Genomic DNA, 8209 nt, shown 5'->3' with positions numbered 1-8209 from the left:
CTATTCACAATTACTATTAAAAGTAAGCTTAACTCATATTTAATTATAGATTAAGATGTACTTTGTAAATACATATGCATATAGTAAGGGTATATTCTGAGTTTTTGCTAACAGGGTTTCCATGGTCAAAACATCTTGAGGACCACTCTGTAGAGTAATTCTAGAGATAGAAAAAGGCATGGTAACAATTGCATCAGCTTTAAAGTCAAAATCCCAGGTCTGTTCCTTAGTAGCTATATCATCTTGAATAAATGACTGCTTCTTGATGGCTGCATCATTTTTAAAAATAAGATAACAGTACATATCATAAGCAGTCATGGTGGAGATTAAATGGAATAAGGTATTTATGGCAGGCTTCTTGTAAAAGAGCTCCCAGTGATTCCCACTTCCTATTATTCACACCCTCCCTTTGAATGGACATAGTGGCTTATATCTAATGAGTACAACAGATGAAGATGATGGGATAGTAGTTATCTAACTAGGTTGCAAACTGTGACTTCACTCTTCCTAACATTCTCTCTCACTCTTCTTGCATCCTTGCCCTATGGTAAGGGCAGGATCCCTCAAGGAACTCAATGCTACCAATAACTGCATAAGTGATCTTGAAAGTGAATCTTTCCCCAGCTGAGCCTTTGCATGAGACAATAGCCTCTGCTGACATCTTGATTGTATCCTCATAGGAAATTATGAGACAGAGAACCCAGAAAAGCAGCTCAAAGAGTCCTGATGCTCAGAAACTATACAGTAATAAATGTTATTCTCTTAAGCCATCAAATTCTGGAATAATTTGTTACTCAGCAATAGATAACTAAGACAGCATACAAGGAGCTTGACAATCCATGGCGGGTAGAGATTTAGTAAATGTTAGTATGAAATATCATATGGCTGATGTATGGCTATGCTCATACCAAGAACAGGTATCATTGATTGACCCAATTTTTTTTCCCCACTGGGGAACCCAGATGCAGCCTCAGAATCCTTTAAAATACAGAGCTCCAGGAAGGTCTCAATTGCTCATGTGAAACTTACTTGCCAACTCTAGTCCAGTCAATACTTCTTATCTCTTCATGCTTCCTCATGTGTAATTTTCCTTTAATGGGAAACCAAGATTTTCTTTCATCATGAGAGATAGGACTACAAATTATTAGAACAAATCTGGGAAAATAATGAATGGCTAGCATTGTGTGTTATTCCAAGGATAGATTTTGATTTAAGTAAGAATTAGAGTCTGAGAGTTCTGGAAACCATAAGAGATCAGAAGAGATAAGCTCACAAGGAGAGGCTGAGAGCACCAAAGATAACTTTTTCTTACCCTTCATTTTTAGTCATGATTTTATCTTATTGTGGGACTATTATTTTGAACAAATGGTAGAAAGGGGAGTAAATTGCTTTGAAAATAATGAAATGCTCTCAGGACTAAGTAGTTATTTTTAAATAGAGAAAATATTCTTTAAGTTAGTATGAAAGATTTTTCTTGCCTAACATAATAGTGTGAGTTATTGAAATAATGCACTTTTAGTTTTCTACACTTTATACATGCTTCATTTTGTTACCTAAATCAGGGAGATATTTTGAAAACAGGAAGATATCAAGGAGAATGGCCCCCAAGAGATTGTCCTTTAGCTCTATAAGGTGCATATCAAATACCCTTATTACATCTGAGGTTGGATTTGGGATTCTTCATTTTTTAAGAAGTTAGTAGGGGATGCTAATGCTGTTTGTCTCCAGACTTTGAAAAGCCAAAGAGCAATCTGTTTTCTTCCTCAGAGATAGCTGAAGTACTTTTAGGGTTAATACTACTCTCAGTCCAGGAACCAATGGAGTTGTCAGTTGGTTGATGGGCCTAGGGTATTTCTGTTTAGCTTGCTCTTTGGGCACAGAAGAGCAGACAGATGTTAAGTGAGTTAGAAGCATGAAAACTACCTCATTGCTCTGGGAAGGATGACAAAACTCCAAGCAGCTTAGATAAAACCCTAAATGATGTGACAGGATACATTTTTGGAAAGAGAAAAGGCAAATAAGTATCATTTGTGGAAAGAAAAAATTTCATCTTTCCAGTGTGTTTTGGAGCAAGTCAAACTGGCACAATGTTATAGAAGTCTACCATTTTCAAACCATAAGAGACTCTCAAATAATGAGAACAAACTGAGGGTTGATGGGGGGGGGGGAGATGGGAAAGTAGGTGATGGGCATTGAGGAGGGCACATGTTGGGATGAGTACTGGGTGTTGTATGGAAACCAAATTGACAATAAATTATATTTTAAAAAAGAAAACCGTTTTGCAATGGCTAGAATTTAGTATAAATTCACATCTCTAAGTCCATTTCTCTCTTAATTTTCATAATCTCACAGAATCTCACCTTTGTTTAGAAAGGGAAGTAAAAGGTAAAAATAAATCAAATGCTGTTCATAAAAATAGGTTGACCCTAAGGTCAGTAGGTGAGTGAATTACATTAAAGATAAATCTTGACTGATAGGAATGACTCCTTTATAACAACTTGCTTTTGCCCTAATATAGTGGATGCATCTGGAGTTGTATGGGTTTCTATTTCCACTGTTACGGGATAGAGAGTATAACAGACAAAATTGTGGGCATTGGGTAGAAGATTGGGAAGAGAATAGAGTCCCTAGCACTTCACTCTTTACTAGCTTCCTTCCAAATCCCTTCCATCATGAAATATTTTCTATTAATTAATTTACTCTTTCACAAACCCCCCAGCAAACACATTCACACAGTAATAAATGTCATGCACTTAACACATATTAGTGAACAACAAAAGAAAACCAGACTTGACTTCTACCCATGGGGACTTTACAGTCTAGACAAAAGATTGATAGATACTACTCAGGTAAACATAAAAATAAGTATGATTGTCTATAATAACAATACTTCTCTTATTGTTTATGATAGCAAAAGATAAAAATGTGGCATTAAAAAAGTTTACAGTTTATGCATTTTTCCCCCATTTTCTTCCTCCTGTCATTTCACCTCTCCCTCCTTTAGGAACTCAAGGCTTTATAGGCATACCCAGAACCCCCAGTGGGCCCATGATCTGATTGGCCATATCAAAGGCCAAGATTTTAGCCCTTTATGACTCACTCTTTAACACAGCTTTTTAAACTTTCACTAGCTCAGCAATAATCCTTCTAGGAACTTAACTAAAACAACAACTGTAGGTATAGAGAAAGAACTCTGTGCACACAAATATTTGGTGTAATTTAAAATAGTAACATTATGAACTAGCAATGACTGATATTCTTGAATAGGGAATTGAGTAAATAAATTACCATTCATTTCTGAGATGTAATAGTAATTAATGGTAAAAAAAATTATGTGTATACAAATACACATACACTGCAATGGAAGGATGTCTATAATATATTGATAAGCTTAAAAAACAAGTTATAGAATAGTTTATATTAAAAGGAATTCACTTAAGGGTACCTAGGTGGCTCAGTTGGTTAAGTGTCTGAGTCTGACTCAGGTCTTGAGCTTGTGGTCTGTGAGTTTGAGCCCTGCATCAGGCTTTGTGCTGACAGCTTGGAACCTGGAACCTGCTATGGATTCTCTCTCTCTCTCTCTCTCTCTGCTTTCCCCCTGCTCACTCTCTTTCTGTCTCTCTTAAAAATTAACACTAAGAAAAAAATTTAAAGGAATTCACTTATGTAACATGGTACATATGTGTGTTGTGTTTACTCATAATCCTTAGTTTATATAGAGATACATATATATATTTATACATGCATACCTCATTTTACTGCTTTCATTTTATTGTGTTTTGCTAATATTGTGTTTTTTACAAATTAAAGTTTTGTGACAACCCTGGGTTTGTGAGCAAGTCTATTGGTGCCATTTTTCCAACAGCATTTCCAACTTCATGTTTATATGTCACATTTTGGTAATTCAAGCAGTATTTCACACTTTATTATTATTATTATATTTTGCTATGGTGATCTGTGAACAGTAATCTTTGATGTTACTATTGTGTCCCAACCCATACTCCTACAAGATATCAAACAGTCAATAAATGTTGTATGTTTTTCTGTCTCCTCCACCGACTGTTCCTTTGTCTCTCTCCCTCTCCTCAGGCTTCCCTGTTCCCTGAGACACAACAGTATTGAAATTAGGCCAATTAATAACCCCACAGTGGTCTCCAAGTGTTCAAATGAAAGGAAGAGTCATGTCTTTCACTTTAAATCAGAAGCTAAAACTGATTAAGCTCAGTGAAGGAGGCATGTGAAAAGCTGAGACAGGTTGAAAGCTAGGCCTTTTGCACCAGTTAGTCAAGTTGTAAATGCAAGGAAAAAGTTCTTGAAAGGAATTAAAAGTGCTACTCCAGTGAATACATGAATGATAAGAAAGTACAACAGCTTTATTGCTGATGTGGAGAAAGTTTTAGTGGTCTGGATAGAAGATCAAACCAGCCACAAAATTCCCTTACATCAAACCTAATCCAGAGTAAGGCCCACACTCTCTTCAATATCAAGAAGGTTGAGAGAGATGGGGAAGCTGCAGAAGTTTGAAGCTAGTTGAGGTTCATGAAGTTTGAGGAAAGAAGCCATCTCCGTAAGATAAAAGTTAAGGTGAAGCAGCAAGTTATCTAGATGATCTAAGATAATTAATACAGATGGCTGCACTAAAAAACGAAACAAAACAGAACAGATTTTCAATGTACACAAAACAGCCCTTCGTTAGAAGAAGATTCTATTTCTAACTTTCGTAGCTAGAGAGGAGAAGTTAATGCCTGGCTTTAAAGCTTCAAAGGACAGGCTGACTCTTGTGTTTAGTGACTAGTGCAACTGGTAACTTTAAGTGGAAGCCAATGCTCATTTACCATTCTGAAAATCCTAGGCCCCTTAAGAATTATCCAAGATCTACTTTGCCTGTGCTGTATAAATGGAATAAAAAGAGCCTGAACGACAGCTCATCTGTTTACAACATGGTTTACTGAATATTTTAAACCTACTGTTTCAATCTACTGCTCAGAAACAAATATTCTTTTCAAAATATTATTGCTCATTGACAATGGACCCAGGAGCTCTGGTGATGTATGAGATTTATACTATTTGTATGCCTGCTAGCACAACATCCATTCTATAGCCCAAGTAATTTCTACTTTCAAATATTGTTATTTAAGAAATACATTTCATAAGACTACAGCTGCCATTGATAGTGAGTCCTCTGATAATCTAAGCAAAGTAAATTGAAAACCTCTGGCATGGATTCACCATTCTAGACACCATTAAAAACATGATTCATGGGAAGAGATCAAAATATCAACATGAACAGGAGTGTGAAAGAAGTCAATTCCAACCCTCATGGATGACTTTGAGGGGCTCAAGACTTCAGTGGAGGAATTAACTGCAGATGTGGTAGAAACAACAAGAGAACTAGAATTAGAAGTGGAGCCTGAAGATGTGACTGAATTGCTGCAATCTCATGATAAAACATGAATGGATGAATAGTTGCTTTTTATGGATAAGCAAAGAAAGTGTTTTCTTAAGATGGAATCTATTCCTGGTGAAGATGTGGTGAAGATTGTTGAAATGACAACAAATGATTTAGAATATTTACATAAACTTCATTGATAAAGCAGCAGCAGGGTTTGAGAAGACTGATTCCAAATTTGGAAGAAGTTCTACTGTGGGTAAAATGCTATCAAAGAGGAACACATACTACAGAGAAATTGTGAAAAGAGTCAGTTGAAGAGGCAAACATTGTTATCTTATTTTAAGAAATTGCCACACCCACCCAACTTTCAGCAACCACCACCCTGATCAGTCAGCAGCCATCTACATCAAGGCAAGACCTTCCATGAGCAAAAAAGATTACAAATCTTTGAAAGCTCAATGATGACTAACACTTTTTAGCAATAAAATATTTTAAATTGAAGTATGTACATTTTTGTTGTTTTTTTAAAGACGTAATGCTATTGCACATTTAAACAAACTATAGTATAGTGTAAACATAACTTTTATATGCACTGGGAAACCAAAACACTCATTTGACTTGCTTTATTGTTATTCTTGCTTTACTGTGGTGGTCTGGAACTAATTCCCCAGTATCTCTGAGTTATGCTTATATACATGGTTTATAATTTGTCTCCAGGAGGACTTCTCTGGATGCACATCTGTCTCAGCCATCATTAGGGCTAACTGACGAACTCAAATTGAGGTGCCTAAAATAGTAGAACTTGGCCAGGTAGCATATTTTTACTATACCTAGACCTTCAAAGCCCAAATAAGGATTTGTGCGTATATTTTTGGTAGATTGCTAGTAAGATTTGGGGGCAAGAAAATCTTTTTGCATCTCTTCAGTCACTTCATATAAAGTTCAAACATAAGAACACACATAGCTCACAAATGACTGAAAACAGAATGGAAACATCTGAGGAAATGTTACCTTCTTTTGGCTGCACAAAACAAGAGCTACACCTGAAGGATGTTAGTCAACACACAGAATAGTGAATGTGGGAGTCATTTTAATAGAATGATCTCTTATTGATCATTTTCAGATATCAAATAAAATTCTTTAGCTAAAGAACTTTGGTTTTAGCTTTTCTTCTCCTGTTGATATCTTTTCAGGCAGATGGAAGATTTCATTAAGCCTCAGTATTCATTAAATCTCAGTATCTATAGAATTGTGCATGTCTTGCGAGTATCCCAGACAAATTAAAAAGTCAAATTAGCAATGCATATTTAATACTGCTTTGTAGTTGTTTTATTTTTTAAGTTGGCAGCAATGCCTAGTTTTTGAGGAGGAGTTTATAATTATGCAAATTGGAGAAATAGTCTGCATATGGTATAAGAATGCCTTGGGTTTTATATCCAGAGTCAAAAGTATTTCTAATATTTCTTCAATTTATCAGTGATTTGGGGGGAGGTTAGCCAAGGCTGGGTGCCTGCATTTTTTCCAGTGATTAAGTATATGACACCTTGGCACTTAGGTACCTGTGCTAACTTTCATCTTGGAGGAAATAATCACTAAGATTTGCACAGTGTTGCCTTATAGCAGATAGTGTTGACTGCTTTTACAATAACCATTTATCCTTCCTTTCTCCATTTAAACAAGACTTAAATTTTGTTGAGATATTCTCTCATCTGTGTGACCGTGTGCTTCAGGGGATATAGGTCCCATCCCTAGCCCCAGGAAAGGATTCATGATTTGGTTTAATCCAGTCAAAGTGGCCCCATCTGCTTTGCAAGATATTGATTTAAGCAAGGTATTGGTTCATTGGCTTCTGGACAGTGAATGTGAGTGAAAGCCTATTGAGGGGTTTTTGGAAAGGCTGATAAAAAGAAACAAATGAAAGAGAGTCCACTGAAGAGTTTAGAATCCAGATTACAGTGACATTTTTCAGCTACCCAATTAACCAACTATGGACCTGTCCTACTTTAGGACTTCTTGTTCTGAGTGCTAATAAACTTTTTCTCTGCTTTTCTTTACTTTTTATTATTAAGCCATTTTGAGTATGTATTTTCTGTTATTTGCAGCCATGAACACACCTTAACTGGTTTACATCTTGATAGTTCCTATATTGCTGTGTGTGTGTGTGTGTGTGTATGGGATGAGGGGAAAGAAATTTAAGCCATATACCTGGCATCTGACTTAACAATGAAGCCAGTTGATGTTTGTTCAAATGAATTGGAGGAAGGAATGGTAGTTTAATAAAGCTCATCTTGGCACCGGAGAGCAGTCCATATTCTATAACCAATAAATAACAGGAAAAGCTACTCACTATTCACACTGCTGTCATTGAAACAAGTGTTGCCAGTTCCAATGCTTCTATCAAGGCAAGCCTGCAAAAAACAGAAAATATATACAAAATATACAATCTCATTTTGGCATCAGGCAGTAATCAAGTATTTTGCCTTCTTCTCTCCAGGTGCATGACTCCAGCTTTAAATGAACTCCACAGATCTGGATATCTTCCCAGAAAGTTGTTTCAATAAGGACAGTTTATTCCTATCAGGGAATCAAGTCTACCACTTTATCTGCTATGGTCTGGAATGTACATCATGTTCCCAGGGACTCCAGCTAAGTGCCTAATTGCTCCATGAAATGTGTACTGGCCCAGCCACTCAGTGCATTTCATCTCCTTTGCCACATCAACCGGCTCAGGAATGAGCATAGGACCTGCTGCAGGTCAATGAAGGTCAGTCCTGAAGCTTATGTGGACAATGTAGGGGAAGAGAAGTTCTCTTCTGA

At 36.5% G+C, this 8209-nt stretch overlaps 1 protein-coding gene across 1 annotated transcript in view; it reads right to left on the bottom strand.

The window, feature by feature from the left end:
- Positions 1-7767, bottom strand: part of ATP10B (ATPase phospholipid transporting 10B (putative)) — a 188033-nt gene extending 180266 nt beyond the window's left edge. Inside the window, 1 exon segment of the mRNA XM_029942912.1 lies at positions 7740-7767. The gene's annotated coding sequence lies outside the window, so the exon portion shown is untranslated.
- Between the last annotated feature and the right edge of the window lie 442 nt (positions 7768-8209).

Source organism: Suricata suricatta, chromosome 6 (genome assembly GCF_006229205.1).
Source record: "Suricata suricatta isolate VVHF042 chromosome 6, meerkat_22Aug2017_6uvM2_HiC, whole genome shotgun sequence".
In the NCBI taxonomy this organism is placed as follows: Eukaryota; Metazoa; Chordata; class Mammalia; order Carnivora; family Herpestidae; genus Suricata; species Suricata suricatta.
The sequence above is the reverse complement of the archived record's forward strand: the minus strand, read 5'-3'. Positions and strand labels throughout refer to the sequence as shown.